This window comes from Triticum dicoccoides, chromosome 2A (assembly GCF_002162155.2).
Source record: "Triticum dicoccoides isolate Atlit2015 ecotype Zavitan chromosome 2A, WEW_v2.0, whole genome shotgun sequence".
Taxonomy (NCBI): Eukaryota; Viridiplantae; Streptophyta; class Magnoliopsida; order Poales; family Poaceae; genus Triticum; species Triticum dicoccoides.
Genome location: NC_041382.1, coordinates 619,746,147 through 619,769,398, shown reverse-complemented (window position 1 = coordinate 619,769,398; position 23,252 = coordinate 619,746,147). Strand labels below are relative to the sequence as shown.

Below are 23,252 nucleotides of genomic sequence, written 5' to 3'. Positions count from 1 at the left end.
CTATCTATGTGGGGATTTTCTCGATTAAACACGGCTTACCTTAGAACCTGTCAGCGGGCTGCTGCAAGCCTCGGTCAGTCCGCTTTTAACGGACTGAACCTTCTCAATCACCGTACCCATAAGGATACGGTATTCTTCCACAATGGAAGCACCTCGCAGAGTTTCCAATAGATTGTTCGGCACCTCTAGTTGGACAGAGGTCGCCGGCGGGACGGGCATGCCTCCTTCTCTTGAAGGAAGCTGCTTGTCGGATTCCGGGGCCATATGGGTCTCCGGATCCATGCTCATATGGGGTCCGAACTGAGCTCGGCCCCCATCGTCATTCTCCATGGGGGCTTGCTCCCCCATGTGTCCGGCGGCCGACGTATCGCCCTCCGGTGCCGCCTTGATGGCCTCCTGAACCTCCCCTGGCCTGGGAAGGTCCATTGGGAGACCACCTCGTCGCCTCCCTTGGGCTTGGGAGAGTAAGCAACCGGCGGTGTCCCGCAGGCCATCTCCTTTGAGTCCAACAAGCCTCTTGATGAGGATCCCTAGGAGCTGTCGTGGGCCAGACTGCAATAGCATAATTAATCATGTCAGTACGACAAAGAGGAGATGTTAGATTTATGGGCATCTACGAGTCTTAGCACTTACGATGCGGCCCGAGGCTTAGTGCGGGGGCGTCGCTCCGGACTGCTGTCGACGTCCCATGCGGAGCTGCCCGCGAGCGGGCCTTTCCCCCTCTTGGGCGCCTCCGCCTCTAGATTTGTTGAGGCCGCCCTCTTCTTCCTCCCCCATCAGGGGGGGATCTCTCTCCTTCTCCTCCTCATCGTCGTCGTCTTCGGACACGAAGGAGCGGGTCTTGTCTTCGGACATCACGTCCGAAGCGCCCTTGCGGCGGGGGCCACTCTGGACCTCCTTGGCCTTCCTCGTGGCCTTCTTCGCCGGCGCCGTATAGGGCGCCGACACCAACATCTTCGCTAAACGCGGGACGACTGCTTCTTCAGGCAGCGGAGCCGGACACTGGATCCGCTTCGCCCTCTCCATCCAGTCCTGAAGAAGCAATGATAATAAAAGGCTTAGATATCATCCTTGAAACAAAAAATTAGAGGATGCGTTGAAAACTTACCTCGCTGGCGGGGTGGTTAATATCGTTCCCGCAGTCCGAATCCGTGCTTGGCAGTATCTCGTTGCCCTTGAAGAGCAACTTCTAGGCATCTTCGTGAGTTGTTTTGAAGAGCCTCTCCAGGATCTAGTGCCTCTTCAGATTAAACTCCCAAAGGGGGCATTTTCGACTTTGACAGGGGAGGATCCAGCGAACCAGCATCACTTGGATTATGTCGACGAGCTTGACTTCTTTATCCACCATACTCTAAACGTGCGTCTGCAGCGCAATCAGCTCGTCTGATGAAGACCAATTCAGGCTCTTCTCAACCCAGGAGGTGAGCCATATTGGAGCGCCGGGATTGAATTTGGCAGCTGCGACCCAGTTGGCACCGCGGGGCTCAGTGATGCAGAACCACTATTTCTGCCATCCCTTGACGGTCTCCATGAAAGTGCCTTTCGGCCAGGAGACATTGGTCAGCTTACTCACCATGGCACCTCCGCACTCCGCATGCTGTCCATCCACCACCTTCGGCTTCACTTTGAAGAACTTGAGCCACAACCCGAAGTGGGGTTGGATGCGGAGGAAGGCCTCACACGTGACGATGAACGCCGAGGTGTTGAGGAAGCAGTTCGGGGATAGATCATGGAAGTCTATCCCGTAATAGTACATCAGCCCGCGGACGAAAGGGTGGAGTGGAAACCCTAGCCCGCGGAGGAAATGAGGGATGAATACCACCCTCTCTTTGGGCTTCGGTGTGAGGACAACTTGCGCCTGGGCTGGAAGGCGGTGGGTGATTTCTTTGCCAAGTACCCGGCCGCCCGAAGCTCAGTAATGTCCTTCTCCTTGATGGAGGAGACCATCCACTTGCCTTGGCCTCCGGATCCGGACATGCTTGAGTGCTAGCTTGAGTGGGAAGAAGATGAGAACTTGGGTGCTGGAGCTCAAGAGTGGAAGGGCAGAGGAAGAGAGAAGGCGTGTGAAAGAAGGGGGAATCCTTATCCCCTTATAAGGGTAGTGAATATCGAACGCCTCCCCACTTGCCTTAAAACTTCCCTATTCCCAAGGGCTGTGTAAACGGCACGATTGTGTTACCCACACCCGCATTGATGAAAATCCCGCAATAAGGGGACACGATCTCTGCTTTGACAAGACGTGCCAAGAGAAACCGCATCTCGAAACGCGGAGCGGCGGATAAAAACCGTTCGATATAGTGACCGAACATATGTGATGTCATCTTGCAAAAAGTTGTCAGCGGATGGGACTCGTGAAATACTATATTCCTTGCGGTTGTGTGTGGTACTTACGTTATAGATCTGGACACCTTCGTTTCATCCGAAGACTATCCTGGAGTATTCAGAAAGTAGAACCCGCCTTGCAATGCCGAAGATAATCTGCGCGCCGGACACATCGTCATTGAAGCCTGGTTCAGGGGCTAATGAGGGAGTCCTGGACTAAGGGGTCCTCGAGTGTCCGGTCTATTGATGTGGGCCAGACTGATGGGCCGTAGGGATACGAAGACCGAAGACTCCACTCGTGTCTGGATAGGACTCTCCTTGGCATGGGAGGCAAGCTTGGCGACCAACTATGAAGATTCCTTTCTTTGTAACCGACCTTGTGTAACCCTAGATCCCTCCCATGTCTATATAAACCAGAGGGCTAGGTCCGTAGAGAGGCCGAATCCTCATAATCATAACCAGACTAGAATTTTAGGGTTTAGTCATTACGATCTCGTGGTAGATCAACTCTTGTAATACTCATATTCATCAAGATCAATCAAGCATGACGTAGGATATTACCTCCATAGAGAGGGACCGAACCTGGGTAAACATCGTGTGTCTTGTCTCCTGTTACCATCAACCTTAGACACACAGTTCGGGACCCCCTAGCCGAGATCCGCCGGTTTTGACACCGACACTAAGCTCATAAACAATGATGCTATGGAAGGATCTACCGGGGTTGTTAAGGAAAATCTTAACAATTGTGATGAAGATGATCCCGGAATTTTTCGTCATTTGCTTGATGAATCTTTGAAAGATGCTTGGGATAGGCTGTTGAGAATTCGAGCTAGGTATGTGCCCCAATATCAGATAGAGATATACTTGAACAGTTTTTATGTTGGTTTACATTCTTCCCTCAAGCAAGTTTTGGATTCAGTATTTCAAAACGGTTTTCTTGAAGGGGATGGTGTTGATACTTATGAAAAGAGGAAAACCATATTTGGGCACCCCGAAGGAGAAAATGTTGAATCAACTACCCTTATGTGCTTTTATCAAAATGAAATAATTAAAGAGATGAAGGCTAGTTTAGATACGAATTTTCGCAACGTGCTTAATCTTTCTTCTGCTATCAATGGCCATGTGCTTTCACAAAATAGAAAATTAAATGCCATTGATAGGAAAATTTCCCCTCTCTTTCAAAAGAACAAAGATGACAATACTTAGATCCCTGCTTTATGCCTAGCTAAGGGTGTAAAACTATAGCGCTTGTTGGGAGGCAACCCAATGAATAAAATTTATTTTTGCTTTTTGCTTTATGTTCTTGATTGTTTTCACAATTATGCTACTGTTATGATTGTGTTTTTTATGTTTTAATTAGTGTTTGTGCCAAGTAATGCCTTTCGGATCTTCTTGGGTGATAGTTGTTTGATCTTGCTGAAAAAACATAAACTTATGCGCTCAGGAAAATAATTCTCATTTTTAAAAAAAGAGAGATAAAATACCCATTACTTTTGAAGTAGATCAATATATAAATTGCTCAGGTATTCCTAATTTTCCAGAATTTTTGGAGTTACAGAAGTATTCGAATTAGTCAGATTGCTACAGACTGTTCTGTTTTGACAGATTCTGTTTTCTTTGCGGTGTGTGCTTGTTTTGATGGCTCTATGGTTTTCTTTGATGAGTTTTTGCCATAGAAAATTTGTAACACAATAGATATAATGCAAATACAAAATATGAATTGGTTTGATATAGTACTTATAGTAGTGATTTGCTTTCTTTTACTAACGGATCTCACGAAAGTTTTGTTGAGTTTTTTGTGATTGAAGTTTTCAAGTTTTGGGTTATCTTACAATGGATGAAGGAATAAGGATTAAGAAGAGCCTAAGCTTGGGGATGCCCCGGCATCCCAAGCTATTATCCAAAAGAGAGCAAGCAACTAAGCTTGGGGATGCCCCGAGTGGCATACCCTCTTTCTTCTAACGACCATCGGTATTTTACTCGAAGCTATATTTTTATTCGTCACATACTACATGTTTTTCTTGGAGCGTCTTGTATGATATGAGTTGTTGCTTGTTTTCTTTTGTGTTTTAAGTCTTGATTCCATGATGGACACACCTATTTGAGAGAGCCAAAATTATGTCATGACTTGTTAGAATTGTTCTCTATGCTTCACTTAAATTTTTTATGAGCTATGGACTTGCTCTAGTGATTCACTTATATCTTTTTGAGCATGGTGTGCTTTAGTATTTTTCAAGAAATGCTCACTTGCTTCACTTAGATTTATTTGAGAGTTAGTAAATTTTTCCAGAAAGTCTCTCTTGCTTCACTTAAATAAATTTGAGAGAAATAAATTTTATGCTCATGATCTTCACTTATATTTGTTTGAGCTTATCAAAAGCAACATATGAAAATTAGTCACAAAGTGATAGATATCCAAGGAGATAATAAAAACTTTAATGAAGATCATTGGACAAAATAAACTTGATTTTTAGTAATAGTTTTGAGATATGATGATGTGATATGTGAGTCATCTTGATGAGTAATTATGCTTTAGTAAGAATATTGGTGTTAAGGTTTGTGATTCCCGATGCAAGCACGAAAGTCAATAATTATGCAATGAAATTATATCCTACTTGTGGTGCATTATTCAGTGTTAATTATGCTTAATGCTTGCTTATGAGATTCGTTTCTTGGCTGGTCGCTTCTCAATATTTTGCTAGTCTTAATTTTGCACTAAGTATGATCACTACTTGTGCATCCAAAAACCTTTAAACCAGTTTCGCAACATGAGTCCACTATATGTACCTATATGTGGTATTCTTTTGCCATTCTAAGCAAATTTGTATGTGCCATGTCTAATTTTCAACATAAACTTCTCTTTGTGTGTTTGTACCGCTCGCGGAGCGGTGAGGGGTGGCTAATATTTTCCATGCTAGATGTGTTATTCTCACGATGAGTGTTTATTCACTTGTCATTGCATGAGAGTAAGGCAAAGGTATTAGGGATGCCCAGTTCCGAAATGAAAAATGAATTTACTTTATGTTATCAAATAATAAATTCCGTGGAAAGTCTTGGTATGGAGGGCATCCGTGGATACGGCTAGCCATGGAAAGTGAAAGTATGGTTCAAAAAGGAATAAACTTTATTTTCTATTTGGGAACCGCCTATGATATATCTAGAATGGAAAGTCTTGGGAACTCTAAGTCATTTTCGTTGGTGAAAAGGACACACCTCCCAAAATATTTTTATCTCTAAGTTTTTCGCTTTGAGCTCGGGCACCTCTACAAATCCCTACTTCCCTCTGCGAAGGGCCTTTCTTTTACTTTATGCAATTTTTATTTTGAAATTGAGTCTCCATCTTCTCTTATAAAAGCACCAACTAGGAGGCACTAAGATCGTACTTGAGCATTGGGTGTATTTAATATGTGAGTGTGTTTCATGAATGGATCAATGATTGAGCATGATGGGCTAGGGATAACTTATTTTAGCGTTGATATTTTGAAAGACATGGTCGCTTGTTGATATGCTTGAGTATTTAAGTTATCATGTCAAAACTAGACTATTGCTTTAAACAATATAAAAGTCCAAATGTCCATGCTATAAAGAAAAGAATATGATATGACATGATAGGCAACATTCCACATCCAAAATACTGTTTTTATTACTTATCTACTTGACGATGAGTAGGAGTTAAGCTTGGGGATGCTGATATGTCTACAATGTATCTACAACTTTTATTGTTCCATGATGTTATATTATCAATCTTGGATGTTTTATAATCATTTTATATCATTTTTTGGTACTAACCTATTGACATAGTGCTATGTGCCAGTTGTTGTTTTCTGCATGTTTTTTATATCGCGGGAAATCAATACCAAACGGAGTCCAAATGCAACGAAACTTTACAGAGATGTTTTTGGACTAGAAGACACCTAATGGGCCAAGGCTGCGCCTGGGGTGTGCTCCGAGGAGAGCACAACTCACTAGGGTGTGCTAGGAGGCCCAAGCGCGCCCTAGTGGGTTGTGCCCACCTTGGGTGCCCCCCGGACCGCATATTTGCTCTATAAATACCCCAAATATTCCAGAAACCCTAGGGGGGTCAACGAAAATCAATTCCAGCCGCCACAGAGTCCAGAACAACTAGATCCAATCAAGACACCATCACAGATGAGGTTCACCACCTCCATTGGTGCCTCTCTGATGATGCACGCGTAGTTCTTTGTAGACCTTCGGGTCCGTAGTTAGTAGCTAGATGGCTTCCTATCCCTCGTTTGATTCTCAATACAATGGTCTCTTGGAGATCCATATGATGTAACTCTTGTTGCGGTGTGTTTGTTGGGATCGGATGAACTTTGAGTTTATCACTGATAAGTCTCCGTCGTATCTATAATTTTTGATTATTCCATGCCAATATTATTCAACTTTCACATACTTTTGGTAACTTTTTATACTATTTTTGGGACTAACATATTGATCCAGTGCCCAGTGCCAGTTCCTGTTTGTTGCATGTTTTTTGTTTCGCAGAATGTCCATATCAAACGGAGTCCAAACGGAATAAAAATGGATGGAGATTTTTTTGGAATATATGTGATTTTTGGGAACTGAAATCAACGCGAGACACTGCTCGAGGGGCCCACGAGGTAGGGGGCGCGCCCTAGGGGAGCAGGCGCGCCCTTGACCCTTGTGGCCACCCCATAAGGCAGTTGATGCCCTTCTTTCGCGGCAAGAAAGCTAATATCCGGATAGAGGTTGTGTTCAAATTTCAGCCCAATCAGAGTTACGGATCCGCGGGAATATAAAAGACGGTGAAGGGGTAGAATCGGAGAACGCAGAAACAGAGACAGACAGAGAGACATATCCAATCTCGGAGGGGCTCTCGCCCCTCCCATGTCATGGAGGCCAAGGACCAGAGGGGAAACCCTTCTCCCATCTAGGGAGGAGGTCAAGGAAGAAGAAGAAGAAGGGGGGCCCTTCCCCCTTGTTTTTGGTGGCGCCGGAGTGCCACCGGGGGCCATCATCATCACCGTTGTCTTCACCAACAACTTCACCGCCTTCACCACCAACCCTTCCCCCCTCTATGCAGCGGTGTAACCTCTCTCTTACCCGCTGCAATCTCTACTTAAACATGGTCACTACAAGAAATCTGTTAATCCATGACGGAATTCTGGTGACGTTCCTGAAAACCATCACAGATACAGCACCGGTCCCTCCGGGTCGTCACAGAAATTGTCACGGATCAACAAGATGCGAATGGCCACTGAAATGATGCCCCATTATGACGGACAATAAAAGACTGTCATGGAAAACGTCATGGACAGACCATGTGGACCTAAGCAGGACCGTCACCGATGGCTCGTGCTGATGTGGCATGTATCCGGTGTGATGCGTATGCTGAATCCTGATTGGTCAATCCACCCTTCTCGCGGATCGCGCATCACAACCGTCCACTCCCTCAGATCACACGGTAGGCACATGGCCCAACGGTGGTTGACCGCCTCCACCACCGCTGCTCCCCATCTTCTTCTCCATCCTCCATCCCCCAGTTCAACCCTATCCATCTCCCTCTCCCTCGTCCGCCGCCACCACCGGCAACCTCGGTGCCCCCTCCCCAACCGCCACCGCCACCGACCCCACCCTCTCCCCCATCCCCTACTCTCACCTTCTCTCCTTAAACTAGGCGGCCACCAGAACGAGCAGGCCAAGGCGCTTCCCGATTTGCGGCGCTGCTTCCGGATCCGCCCGAGCAGAGCCAAAGGTCGGCTCCTGCGTTGTTCTGAGCCAAGGTTGGCCTCCTCTTCCTTCTCGGCGTGGTCCATGGCGCTAATTCAGGACGGTACCGCCTCTCCGGTTCCCCATCCCACCCCTAAATCAATAGATGGATCTCCATGGTTGATGTGTTTTCCTACTGCTCTGGTTGGTCGCAGGTGAGGCACTCAATACCATGGCCAGACGGAGGTTGGGTGATTTCCTTCCCTGACCTCGCCGCCTAGCTACTCCACCGTGAGCTTCTCGTCCCCAGGTTGTTCTTCCCCTGCTCGCTCCCTCCCTCTTCCTCTCTATCGATTGGTTGCTGCTGTATGCTTGCTGGTCAAGTACCAATCATCTCTTGCGTTGGTGCTGCTGCTATGTGGATTTTTTTATATTGTTGATATTGCTCAGCTAGTGTGGATGACTGGATGTAGGTGCATGACCGTGCTCAACCTAATAGAATATTTTCAAATAAAAATAACAATTAGTGCTCAAGTAATTTATGGGTTTACTTCTAGGCATAGTTAAATGTAGCAGCAGCATACAGTTTTCACAGTGGACACTACCGAGCATGCATTTTTGTATGTAGAAATCTCAAATCTTTGTAACACAACACTTGCTGGCATTGGGTAAATGACTTGCCTTCCATTAACTACAGTCTTGCATTTTTATAAAAAGAAAAAAGATGATCTCTTTCATGCAAATGTACTCTGTGAGATAATAATACATCCGCGTGTATGTGTAGTTCATTGGGCCTGTACCTCACTAGTTTGTGTTTCCCCTGTAATGTTTACCTCTGCTATCATGATGGATTTGGCTTTGCAGTCCGGTCCTTGACATATACTTCTCGTTCGAAGAATTAGAATTTTAAAAATTTTGTGTCTACGTAACATCAGTACCTTGGAATATACTACCTGTTGGAAGGATTAACATTTTATATCCTGAAAATTTGTTATTGCAGCTGCTCTTTAGCTACATAGCTACATAATATCAAATCTGACTTGACTTTATATGTTTATATTATATGGCAAGTTGATTGTGTAGCCTATGTACAGAAGCTCAGTGTGTAGATAAGTTCAGAAAGATGTCTTGTTCGGCTAGAATGTGATGAAGTAGTGTGGAATCGCTTTGAACATTTTATACATTTCTGTGTGGAATCTGTTATTAATCTGTACAACATAAGCACTAATACTTTAATAGTATCTATTCAGTATCTTAACTACTAGGAGACCAGTCAGCCATGAATCTTTGTCCATACAACGTCAACAATGAAACTTTTATATTATTGATTCGGTATCTCTACAACATCAGTTCTGCCGAGCATGTATATTTTTCTGTAGAAAGGACTTCTTCCATTAACTACAGTCTTGCATTTTTCTAGAAAAATAATCCTATCTCTTGCGTGCAAATGTTCTGGGTGATACTAATACATCCATGTGTATGGGAACTACATTGGGGCATGTTGCTCACTAGTTTGTGGTTCCCTGTAATGTTTACCTCTGCTATTGTGCTGGTTTTGGCTCTGTAGTAAGGTCCTAGACATATACTTCTCGTTCAAAGAATTAGTACTTTAAAATTTTAGTTTGCCTACATAACATCAGTACCTTGGGATATAAAAAGTATACTTCCTGTTGGAAGGATTAACATTTTGTATCCTGGACATTTGCTATTGCAGCTGCTCTTTAGCTATATAACATCAAATCTGGACTTGAACTTTAAATGTTTAGATTATATGACAAGTTAATTGTGCTACTTTTTATTCGCCAGTGGAGCCAACGATGGATACTTAGCCTCTAGTCATAAGGATTACCTGCTGCTGCTTTTGCTACCTCTTCTGTTCCCTGAATGAATGGTCCTGCTGCTTTCTCGCACGTGGTTTCTGTTTCTCTTTTTCTTGTGCTGTCAAATTTGAACTATTTATTAGGGTTGATTTCTATGCCACTAATGCCTATTTCCTTCTGCACCCATCCAGTGGCGTACAAGACGTCCTCCTCCTCGATGCAGCCGTTCCCAATGAGCTCTCTTTGCTGGATGAGGTGCAGAAGCAAGTCCAGCACCCCCTTGGCCCTTGCAACATATCCTACATCGCATGGACGAGCTCACGCACTGATGGCTGCATCCTCCTTACGTCCTAGCGTGGTGAGCCTCTCCCCACTTTATCCCAAATCTAGATGATACTTGCAATCTGAATACAAATCATGTTTTGGTTCAGTTTAGAGGAGGATTCAGTTGCTGAGATGAATATGTGAGCTTGATTAGTTGCTTACGGTTTTGTGGATCTGATTCTCTTGCACTGTTACGCATAATTTAATCAGGGCAAGCTAATGCTGATCCACACAATATGATATAGCTATTTTTTTCTAATATGCACCGTTCTTCATGTTACTTTCATATTGATCTTTTGGGAGTTAATTTGGAAGCTCCAGCTTGTTAGATATAAATTCAGCTGCGACTGTGTATCTTGCTAGCATGGAGTTGTTTTACAGATGCGTGTATTGTTGATATGCTATTATTGCTACTTGGATTTTTATTTCCTGGCAAGTAACTATATTTTTGCTTGAACAGATGTGGACTTTAATTGTGCTCCTATTGTTTCCTTGTTAATACAAAAGCTACAAGTTCCCTATTCTAAAATAGTGTTCAGGATTCAGATTGTGTTAGACATCAATAATTCTGTACATGGTAATTGAACTCCCTTCTGTTCAATACCTATCCCACACTACATATATGATACATCAATTATCACTTATTTTCATACCAATGGTAACCGCTTTCCATGGTTGAAATGAAGATTTTCACCGTGGCAATCTGCTTTCTCTATCATAGATTGGAACTGTGGATGCATTACGGTATGATTGATTGTTGTACGAGAAGCTATTATCCTTTTTGTTGTTGTTTGCCTTTTGTTACCAGAATAAAAGTATTGCTTATGTTATTTATTTCTTGCAGTGGGTACGAAAGTGCCTCCCCTTGATTTACTTTTTATACTTTTCTTAGTTTCACATACTTCATATTTCACGGCACATGAGAGACTGCATTGTAGGAAATTCAGAAGGTTTTCATAGCATGATTCGAGGTTAGTGTAGTGATAGCTTGGGACTTCAAGTCAAATAAGCACAGTGGAGTTTACTACCAACTATTGATCTATGTATGCTCATCATTCCTTTTTGTTTCCACCAGTTGCTTCTTTTCACACGAATGCTTTTGTTTCACTACTTTGCATCATGGCAGAGAAAAAATATAGAACTTGATAACGTGTAGTAAGCTACTTCCAGTTTCTACCTGTATTTTAACCTACTGACTGTAATATTTTATAGTGTAACATATTTTTCATCATGTGGCAGATATTGGTTTATGGGAGCATTTTATAGTGTGACACATTTTTCATCATGTGGCAGATATTGGTTTATGGGAGCATTTTCAACAACAAAGACATGACGATCGGATCCACGGCCAGGAACGCGGGATGACCACTGGTTGACATCGGATGAGCATTGTGCGTTGCTTGACGGGTGTGGTGTTGGCTGTAGGGTAGCATAGTGTTCTTTGAGACATGCTTGTAGAATTATTCTTTTTTGGGTCCTTTTTTTGCTCCTGTATATGTGTATTTTTGGGTGTGTTTATGTAATTTTTTGTTTTCAAGGACCTGAGCATATATTTTCCCGTAAATTATTATTGGCTTAAAATTTCCATGGACCAAGAGAAATGCGTGATGGGCTAATGTCCTAGATTAAAATTAGTGGGCCTTTCATGAAATTAATGGACCTAAATTCAAATTGTGTTTATTACTATATGGGCCACCCCTCCTGGAGTGAGCTGAAATTTGGTGGGACAAAATTTTAGATGGGCCGATTACAACATGGGTTGCCACATCAGATCCATGACAGATGATGACGTGGTAGACATGTTAACGCCGTTATGAGCATGCCAGTTAACGGACATCGATGACGGTTAAAAACCGTCATGGTCCGTGACGGTTTTCGGTGATCCGTCATGGAGCGTGATGTGGTTAAATTATGACGCGATATACATGACGGAATACAATTCCGTCACGTATGCCCCTCGATGACGGTTTTGTGCAGGTCCATGAGAGACTGAAACCGTCACGTATTAACAGATTTCTTGTAGTGGGTGCTCAACGCTATACATTATTTCCCTATGATGTATGGCTATCCTATGATGTTTGAGTAGATCCGTTTTGTCCTAATGGCTATTTGATGATCAAGATTGATTTGAGTTGCATGTTTTATTATTGGTGCTATCCTATGGTGCTCTCCGCGTCGCGCAAGCGTGAGGGATCCCCGCTGTACGGTTTGAAATATGTTCATGATTTGCTTATGGTGGGTGGCGTGAGTGACAGAAGCACAGACCCGAGTAAGTAGGTTGTTTGCGTATGGGATAAAGGGGACTTGATGCTTTAATTCTATGGTTGGGTTTTACCATAATGAATCTTTAGTAGTTGCGGATGCTTGCTAGAGTTCCAATCATAAGTGCATATGATCCAAGTAGAGAAAGTATGTTAGCTTCTGCCTCTCCCTCAAATAAAATTGTAATAATGATTACCGGTCTAGTTATCGATTGCCTAGGGACAAATAACTTTCTCTTGACAACAAGCTCTCTACTAAAACTAATTTAGTTGTGTCTTTACCTAAACAGCCCCTACTTTTTATTTACGTAATCTTTATTATCTTGCAAACCTATCCAAAAACACCTACAAAGTACTTCTAGTTTCATACTTGTTCTAGGTAAAGCGAACATCAAGCGTGCGTAGAGTTGTATCAGTGGTCGATAGAACTTGAGGGAATATTTGTTCTACCTTTAGCTCCTCGTTGGGTTCGACACTCTTACTTATTAAAAACTGTTGCGATCCCCTATACTTGTGGGTTATCAAGACCTTTTTCTGGCGCTGTTGCCGGGGAGTAATAGCGTGGGGTGAATATTCTCGTGTGTGCTTGTTTGCTTTATCACTAAGTAAGTTTTATTTGATGTTCTTAGTTGTTCTCTATCTTTAGTTATGGATATGGAACATGAAATACCAAAAAAATTAGGTGTACTTTCTCCTCATGGAGATGGGGAACCTCCTAAAACCCTCGATGCTAGTTTTGTGAAAGATATTCTGTACTACTTTAATAATCCTTAGAAAACCCCATTTAATTATGTAATGGGAGTAACGTTGGATCAATGTGGATACTTTAGGGATTATCGCTTGACACAAAAAGGAAAACTATTATGGGATCAAATTCATATATTGAAGTGGTATGCTTGGCAATTATGCGTGAGTTATGATTATACTTGTTGCTCTAGGATGAAGTCTCCACACCTTCCCTTTTCATGCAAATTCAATGATAATAAAACCTTAGGTTCTTATGCTAATGGTATATATGATTACTATGATGTGGAGCAAATAGAAGAATTTGTTGCTTTTATGGGTGCTTATGAAATTGAATCTATGTGTAAAGAGTTTGAAGATTTTGATGATGCTGTTTATAGATCTGAAAATTTAGCTATCCTCAAATATTGCTATGAGAATTATGAACACTATTCCAAAATTAATGCACTTATTGAGAAAGTCTCCGTTGTCCAAGAAGAGACTAATATTTTGCAGGAGTCTATGGAAGAAGAAATTGATGAAACTGTGAGCTCATTGGAAGAAAAAGATGAGGAAGAGAGTGAAGAACAAAAGGAGGAAGAGCGGATTGATCACCCTTGCCCACCTTCTAATGAGAGTAACTCTTCAACTCATACGTTGTTTAATTCCCCTTCGTGCTTACCGAAGGATGATTGCTATGATGACTGTTATGATCCCTTGGATTCTTTTGAAATATCCCTTTTTGATGATGCTTGTGGCCAAGATGCCAATATGAATTATGCTTATGGAGATGAACTTGCTATAGTTCCTTATGTTAAACATGAAATTGTTTTATTGCACCCACGCATGATAGTCCTATTATCTTTTTGAATTCTCCAAACTACACTATATCGGGGAAGTTTGTGCTTATTAAGGATTATATTGATGGGTTGCCTTTTACCGTTGCACATGATGATTTTGATGAATATAATATGTATGTGCTTTCTGCTCCTACTTGCAATTATTATGAGAGAGGAACTATATCTCCACCTCTCTATGTTTCCAATATGATAAAATTGCAAGAAACTATTTATACTATGCATTGGCCTTTACTATGTGTGCACTAATTGTTCTTTTATGACATGCCGATGCATAGGAAGAGAGTTAGACTTAATTGTTACATGATATATGTTACTTTGTGCTCACTACTAAATGCTAAATCATTGCTAATTAAAATTGGCTTTGATATACCTTGGGATCCGGGTGGATTCACTACTTGAGCACTATATGCCTAGATTAATGGCTTTAAAGAAAGCGCTGCCAGGGAGACAACCCGGCAGTTTTAGAGAGTCGTTTATTTCTGCTCTGTGCTTTTATATAGTTTAGAAATAAAAATAATGTTCCAAGGTTTGCCTTTAGGATGTTTACATTTGCTTGATGGTTTGGATGGTGCAGGATAGAAACTTTGGCTGTAGTGCGCGATTTTACATTTTTTGCTGGAACGTCAAATGGTTCTGATTCTTTTTGCACTATCTTCCTATACAAATTTTGTATTTTTCATAATTTTGGAAGAATTTTTCAAGTATCAGAAGTATGGTGAATGTTCAGATTATTACAGACTGTTCTGTTTTAGACAAATTCTGTTTTTAATGCATCATTTGTTTGTTTTGATGAAACTATCAATTTATATTAGTGGATTAAGCCACGAAAAAGTTATATTACAGTAGACACAATGGAAAAACAAAATATGAATTGGTTTGCAATAGTACTTAGAGTAGTGATTTGCTTTATTATACTAACAGATCCTACCGAGTTTTCTGTTGAAGTTTTGTGTGGATGAAGTGTTCGATGATTGAGAAGGTTTCGATGTGAGAAGAAGGAAGAGAGGCAAGAGCTCAAGCTTGGGGATGCCCGAGGCACCCCAAGTAAATATTCAAGGAAACTCAAGCGTCTAAGCTTGGGGATGCCGGGAAGGCATCCCCTCTTTCTTCAACAAATATCGGTATGTTTTCAGATTCGTTTCATTCATGCGATATGTGCAAATTTTGGAGCGTCTTGTGCATTTAGTTTTTTTTCTTTTTGCTCCATGCTGGTATGAGATAGTGCTTGGTTGATTTATAGAATGCTCTTTGCACTTCACTTATATTCTTTGAGTATGGCTTTAGAGAATGCTTCACATGCTTCACTTATATCATTTGAAGTTTGGATTGCATGTTTCTCTTTACATAGACAACCGCCATTTGTAGAATGCTCTTTTGCTTCACTAATATTTGTTAGAGCGTGGTCATATATTTTGTAGGAAGAATTAAACTCTCTTTATTCACTTATATCTATTTAGAGAGATGACAGAAACTCGTCATTCACATGATTAGTCATAAAATCCTACATAAAACTTGTAGATCACTGAATATGATGTGTTTGATTCCTTGCAATAGTTTTGCGATATAAAGATGGTGATATTAGAGTCATGCTAGTGGGTAGTTGTGGATTGTATAAATACTTGTGTTGAGGTTTGTGATTCTCGTAGCATGCACGTATGGTGAACCGTTATGTAACAAAGTTGTAGCATGATGTATTTATTGATTGTCTTCCTTATGAGTGGCGGTCGGGGACGAGCAATGGTCTTTTCCTACCATTCTATCCCCCTAGGGGCATATGTAGTAGTACTTTGCTTCGAGGGCTAATAAACTTTTGTAATAAGTATGTGAGTTCTTTATGACTAATGCTGAGTCCATGGATTATACGCACTCTCACCCTTCCATCATTGCTAGCCTCTTCGGTATAGTGCATTGCCCTTTCTCACCTCGAGAATCGGTGCAAACTTCGCCGGTGCATCCAAACCCCGTGATACGATACGCTCTATCACACATAAGCCTCCTTATATCCTCCTCAAAACAGCCACCATACCTACCTATCATGGAATTTCCATAGCCATTCCAAGATATATTGCCATGCAACTTCCATCATCATCATCATATACATGACTTGAGCATCATTGTCATATTGCTTTGCATGATCGTAAGATATCTAGCATGATATTTTCATGGCTTGTCCGTTTTTTGATGTCATTACTACGCTAGATCATTGCACATCCCGGTACATCGCCGGAGGCATTCATATAGAGTCGTATCTTTGTTCTAGTATCGAGTTGTAATATTGAGTTGTAAGTAAATAAAAGTGTGATGATCATCATTATTAGAGCATTGCCCCAGTGAGGAAAGGATGATGGAGACTATGATTCCCCCACAAGTCGGGATGAGACTCCAGAGGAAAAAATTTAAAAAAAAGAGAAAGGCCAAAAAAGGAGAAGGCCCAAAAAGGAAAAAATATGAGAGAAAAAGAGAGAAGGGGCAATGTTACTATCCTTTTACCACACTTGTGCTTTAGAGTAGCACCATGTTCTTCATATAGAGAGTCTCTTGAGTTATCACTTTCATATACTAGTGGGAATTTTCATTATAGAACTTGGCTTGTATATTCCAACGATGGGCTTCCTCAAATGCCCTAGGTCTTCATGAGCAAGCAAGTTGGATGCACACCCACTTAGTTTTAGTTTGAGCTTTCATATACTTATAGCTCTAGAGCATCCGTTGCATGACAATCCCTACTCCTCACATTGACATCAATTGATGGGCATCTCCATAGCCCGTTGATTAGCCGCGTCGATGTGACACTTTCTCCCCTTTTGTCTACTCCACACAACCTCCACCATCATATTCTATTCCACCTATAGTGCTATGTCCATGGCTCACGCTCATGTATTGCGTGGGGGTTGAAAAAGCTGAAGCGCATTAAAAAGTATGAACCAATTGCTCGGCTTGTCATCAGGGTTCTGCATGATGTGAATATTTTGTGTAAAGAAGATGGAGCATAGCCAGACTATATGATTTTGTAGGGATAACTTCCTTTGGCCTTGTTATTTTGAAAAGACATGATTGCTTTATTAGTGGGCTTGAAGTATTATTGTTTTTATGTCAAATGATAGACTATTTATTTGAATCACTCGTATCTTAATACTCATGCCATGATTAGATACATGATCAAGATTATGCTAGGTAGCATTCCACATCAAAAATTATCTTTTTTATCATTTACCTACTCGAGGACGAGCATGAATTAAGCTTGGGGATGCTGATACATCTCCGTCGTATCTATCATTTTTGATTGTTCCATGCCAATATTATTCAACTTTCATATACTTTTGGCAACTTTTTATACTATTTTTGGTGCTAACATATTGATCCAGTGCCCAATGCCAGTTCCTATTTTTTGCATGTTTTTTGTTTCGCAGAATATCCATATCAAACGGAGTACAAACGGAATAAAAATGGACGGAGATTTTTTGGAATATATGTGATTTTTGGGAAGTGAAATCAACACGAGACGATGCTCGAGGGGCCCACGAGGTAGGGGGCGCGCCCCAGGGGGGCAGGCGCGCCCCTGACCCTCGTGGCCACCCCGTAAGGCGGTTGATGCCCTTCTTTCACCGCAAGAAAGATAATATCCGGATAGAGATCGTGTTCAAATTTCAGCCCAATCGGAGTTACGAATCTCTGGGAATATAAGAAACGGTGAAGGGGTAGAATCGGAGAACGCGGAAACAGAGAGAGACAGAGAGAAAAATCCAATCTCGGAGGGGCTCTCGCCCCTCCCATGCCATGGAGGCCAAGGACCAGAGGGGAAACCCTTCTCCCATCTAGGGAGGAGGTCAAGGAAGAAGAAGAAGAAGGGGGGCCCTCTCCCCCTTGCTTCCAGTGGCGCCGGAGTGCCATTGGGGGCCATCATCATCACCGTCATCTTCACCAACAACTTCACCGCCTTCACCACCAACTCTTCCCCCCTCTATGCAGCGGTGTAACCTCTCTCTTACCTGATGTAATCTCTATTTAAACTTGGTGCTCAACACTATATATTATTTCCCTATGATGTATGGCTATCCTATGATGTTTGAGTAGATCCGTTTTGTCCTAATGGCTATTTGATGATCAAGATTGATCTGAGTGGCATGTTTTATTATTGTTGTTGTCCTATGGTTCTCTCCGTGTCGCGCAAGCGTGAGGGATCCCCGCTGTAGGGTTTGCAATATGTTCTTGATTTGCTTATGGTGGGTGGCGTGAGTGACAGAAGCACAGAACCGCGTAAGTAGGTTGTTTGCGTATGGGATAAAGGGGACTTGATGCTTTAATGCTATGGTTGGGTTTTACCTTAATGAATCTTTAGTAGTTGCAGATGCTTGCTAGAGTTCCAATCATAAGTGCATATGATCCAAGTAGGGAAAGTATGTTAGCTTATGCCTCTCCCTCAAATAAAATTGTAATAATGATTACTGGTCTAGTTATCGATTGTCTAGGGACAAATAACTTTCTCTTGACAACAAGCTCTCTACTAAAACTAATTTAGTTGTGTCTTTACCTAAACAGCCCCAACTTTTTATTTACGTAATATTTATTATGTTGCAAACCTATCCAAAAACACCTACAAAATACTTCTAGTTTCATACTTGTTCTAGGTAAAGCGAACATCAAGCGTGCGTAGAGTTGTATCGGTGGTCGATAGAACATGTGGGAATATTTGTTCTACCTTTAGCTCCTCGTTGGGTTTTACACTCTTACTTATCGAAAACTATTGCGATCCCCTATACTTGTGGGTTATCAATGACCAGATGTATCTTTTTATATCCATGAAAGTATTTGAGTTTCTTTGATCTCTTTCATGCATGGTTGCTTATAGCCTCGTATTTCTTCTCCAATATTTGGGTTTTGTTTGGCAAACTTGATCTATTTATCTTGCAATGGGAAGAGGTGCTTTGTAGTGGGTTCGATCTTACGGTGCTTGATCCCAGTGACAGAAGGGGAACCGACACGTATGTATCGTTGCTACTAAGGATAAAACGATGGGGTCTATCTCTACATAGATAGATCTTGTCTACATCATGTCATTGTTCTTATTGCATTACTCTGTGTCTCCATGAACTGAATACACTAGATGCATGCTGGATAGCGGTTGATGTGTGGAGTAATAGTAGTAGATGCAGGCAGGAGTCGGTCTACTAATCTTGGACATGATGCCTATATAATGATCATTGTCTGGATATCGTCATGATTATTTGAAGTTCTATCAATTGCCCAACAGTAAGTTGTTTACCCACCGTTTGCTATTTTGCTCGATATAAGCCACTAGTGAAACCTACAGCCCCTGGGTCTCCTTATCATATTATTTGCTTTTGCGATCTATTTTCCTTTGCTTTTATTTTCAGATCCAATAAACCAAAAATACAAAAAATACCTTGCTGCATTTTATTCTTATTTATTTTATTTGGCGTTCGATCTATCAATCTACTACTCCCTTCGTCCCATAATGTAAGACGATCTTTGACACTACACTAGTGTAAAAAACGTCTTACATTATGGGACGGAGGGAGTACAATTTATTCACGTCCTTTTTCCTATCTTGAGGCGCCTCTACCCGAAAGGGATTGACAACCCCTTTTACACGTCGGGTTGCGAGTAGTTGTTATTTGTGTGCAGGTGTTGTTTACGTTGTGTTGCTTGGTTCTCCTACTGGTTCGATTATCTTGGTTTCACATCTGAGGGAAATACCTACCGCCGATGTGTTGCATCATCCCTTCCTCTTTGGGGAAATACCGACGTAGCTTCAAGCGACATCAACTACCGTGGAAGTTTCTGTTACCCACCGGCTAATTCGTGGTAGTACCGTTTATTCGAGGCGGTAGTACCACTTCATTAGTAGTACCGCGCGAGTTTTCTGCTGGTCCACTGTGCGAGTCCGCGGTAGTACTTCAATGTGCTTAGTGGTAGTACCTCTTAGGCACAGACAGAACATAACATTTGGGTTTTTAACACCCCCCACTATTGAAGGGGGTCTTCTTCCCCCACTGCCCCTAACGGTTTTGGGCAAGCTTTCTCCTCCATTGTTTACCTCCAAAAGCTTGGCTTTCTCTATTCCTCCCATGATTCTTGCATCTCTTTGAGAAAAAAGAGAGAGGAGATCTAGATCTATATTTCCACCAATCATTTTCTCCTAAGTGAGGGAACCTTATGGATCTAGATCTTGGAATTATTTTGTGTTCTCCTTGTTCTTTCTCTCATATTCCTCCATCACTTTCGTTGCTAAGGTGGGATTTGAGAGTGAGGTACTTGAGCACTTCGTGTGTTCTTCAATTGCATTAGTTGCAATAGTTTGAGTTCTCCACGGTGATACCTGGAAGGGAAAACTGAGAAGCACTACTGCAGGATGCTGCTAACGCGACACTTCGATCAGAGATCCTTCGAGAAACTGTGTGCGATGCCATAATCGCAAACGATGTTGTGTGAAAACCGTCAGAAACATATAAAACGTTTGCGATGATGGATGCATCAAACACGGTTCAGGTTTTAGTTGCATGTGAGATGAAGGGCATACGGTTCAGTTCAATTAACTATTTGCGATGAGGAGGAACAAAAGAAACGGGCAGCCAGATGAAGGCGTGTGCGATACACAACATACGATTCACTCGGATGAACTGTTTGTCATTAGGCAACACAAAAGAAATGGGCAGCTAGATGAAGCTGTGTGTGATATACAGCATACGGTTCACTCAGATGAACTGTTTGTGATTAGGCAACACAAAAGAAACGGTCAGCCAGATCAAGGTGTGTGGGATATACGGCATGTGAACTGTTTGCGTTGACACAAGAGTACAGAAACAGTTCAACTTAACAAGACGTGTGTGTTGTGTGATGGGATTGCATGCGGTTCACTCGGCCCTTGTCGTCAGTGTGTGACCTCTGTGGCAACCATTCGCTCCGCAGGCACCTCTTCATGTATCGTGGCAACCGTCCACTGACTCTTCGCCTTTCCCTCTCGATTTGGAACTGCTGTTGCACGCTAGCTCTTCCTCCCTCCTCCATTTGCCTTCATCCTTCTTTCTGCCATTGTTTGATCGTCTTCTCCATGGAGGGAACAAGCCAGAAACGACCCCGTTATTCTTGCCCCGATCTGAATGATGACGCGGTGGAGGAACTCATTGATCGGTGCGACGTCATCACCTCGTCTAGCATGGTAGGTTCGTTCAAGACCATTCTCGAGTCAACTAATAACATCATTACAAGGAACCCAAGGGTCCAGGAGCGGTTTGATCTCCCTATCTTCTTCGTCGTGACCCTACTGACTGGCGCGTGGATGAGGGAAGCCTCACCTTGTGTAAGTTGATGCCACTTGATAATGATACGTATGATGTTAAGATGCCATCGCTTGAGGGCAGGGCTTGGGCAGGCGCAAATGGAGATTGGGTTGTTTATATTGGGTACAACTGCGAGCCGGAACTTGTGAATGTGTACACTCGTCACCGGGTTCCACTTCCAAAAATCTCAGACTGCCTAGAGGTTGAGCACATAGATGGTCTACGTGAGTTTAAATACGATCATGGTAACTGTCGTCTATGAAAGATAGCAATTTGTCGAGTTCCCAACCGCTCTTGGGATTACACGAACTATGAAGTTGTTGCTATCTTCGACAAGCTTGTTGCCTTCCTTACTTCCACACCTCGATGGATATTGCTCAAAAATCAGTTTCTATACACGGATGAGTACTATGATGCAATTCAATACGAGGATCTTGAGTTTGCTGCCACCACTCGTGGCACTATTTTTGCATGGAATCCTCATGATTTTGGTACGTTTGTCTTCCACCGTAATTATAATTGTTTCATCCACATGCATGTGGGTTAGCTAGTTTCCATTTACTAATTAACCTTCTTGTGTTTCCAAGGTTCTGTGGACATTCCACCACCTATACTTGAAAATTCTATTCACGAGCATGAGGACGAGCAGGACCCATATACTCAGTGGCGCCTGGCAACTTATTCCGATGGATCACCTCTTCGTGTCTGTATATGGGGCACTGCTGATGTTACTAAGGAAGCCGGTGTTGTCTCGTATGGTCGCACTCTCCGGACCTATTCGAACATCCATTGCATGGTATTCGGGATGTATACTGGTGTACTAGCGCCAACACCTTCTCCCTGGTTCAGTATTGAAAGTCTTGGAGGAAACTCGCTCTTCCTTGGACAAAACTATTCAATGATGGCGGAAGGCGATCCAGCTGCTGTTGACACAACGTTACTACTATTTATGAGAAGCAACTATATCTATACCTTGGACATTACTATGCTTCCCTACTGTCCCAATATGGGTATTGAAATAGGCCGCTTCAGCCTGGATGATCAGTCTTGCATTGGTCACGAGATTGACAGTAGCTGGCCCTTCCTAGAGAAACACTTCTGGTTCAAAGCGAGCATTTCCAACACCGACGAGTGGTTGAGCTAAAGTTCATTTCATCGCTTTGTTACTTGTTGTGTGAGAAAAGCTTTACTAGAATGTTTTGTTGGAAATGATCTATAATCCAACGTGTATCCTCGTTGTCGTTGTGGGTTGATGACTTGTTGTATGTAATCAATGGTACATTTGCATATGCATCCACGAACTCACGCCTACTAGTGGTGTCCATATGAACAGTGCTAGTGATTGTACTTGCAAAAATTAGATAGTGCTAGTGATTTGTAGCTACATATTTTGACAAATCGCAGTGTTACAAGGTTGACAAATGACAATTTTACTAGATCAATCTTTCCAGTTTGAGCAATGGAAACATACCCAAAATGACAAATATGCAAATCTTACCCAATTGTTTGTACGTGGTTGCACACGGGTCATGCAAAACAACAATTTGCGTTGAAGGGATGCAGAAATCCTGCTCGGCACATTTTCCCTTAGCTTCGTGGGGAAGCTGTCGGTTTGCATACGGGTGTTCTAACTAAAACATTTGCGATGAGTGTTTTATATTTAAAAACCGTTGAAGTTTTTTCAAAAGAAAATCGTTTGATAAGTATGTACATTAAGAGAGAAAAATGCAAGTTCATTCAAACCATATCTTTCATTCAGTCACACTGCGAATTTATATTCATATGATCGAGAATTCAAGATACAGTATTAAACCCCAAAAAAACTATTTCTGGCGGCGGAGGCGGCGTGTCGCGCCGTCGTTGTCATTGTGGTCCTCCGGGATGCTGTTGTTGAAGTCTTCAAGGCAGCACAAAATGTTCTTCACATGTAAATCAAGCATCATGTCATCG

General features: G+C 42.2%; 1 long non-coding RNA gene across 4 annotated transcripts; it reads left to right on the top strand.

The window, feature by feature from the left end:
- Positions 1–7,892: 7,892 nt before the first annotated feature.
- Positions 7,893–11,742, top strand: LOC119359709. 4 transcript variants are annotated; one of them, XR_005172637.1, is made up of 4 exons: positions 7,894–8,087; positions 8,229–8,323; positions 10,025–10,191; positions 11,451–11,742. It is a non-coding gene; the product is annotated as an uncharacterized LOC119359709 (long non-coding RNA). The 4 variants fall into 4 exon arrangements; XR_005172636.1 differs by having other exon boundaries at positions 7,894–8,137; XR_005172638.1 differs by having other exon boundaries at positions 7,893–8,323; positions 11,397–11,742.
- Positions 11,743–23,252: the final 11,510 nt, after the last annotated feature.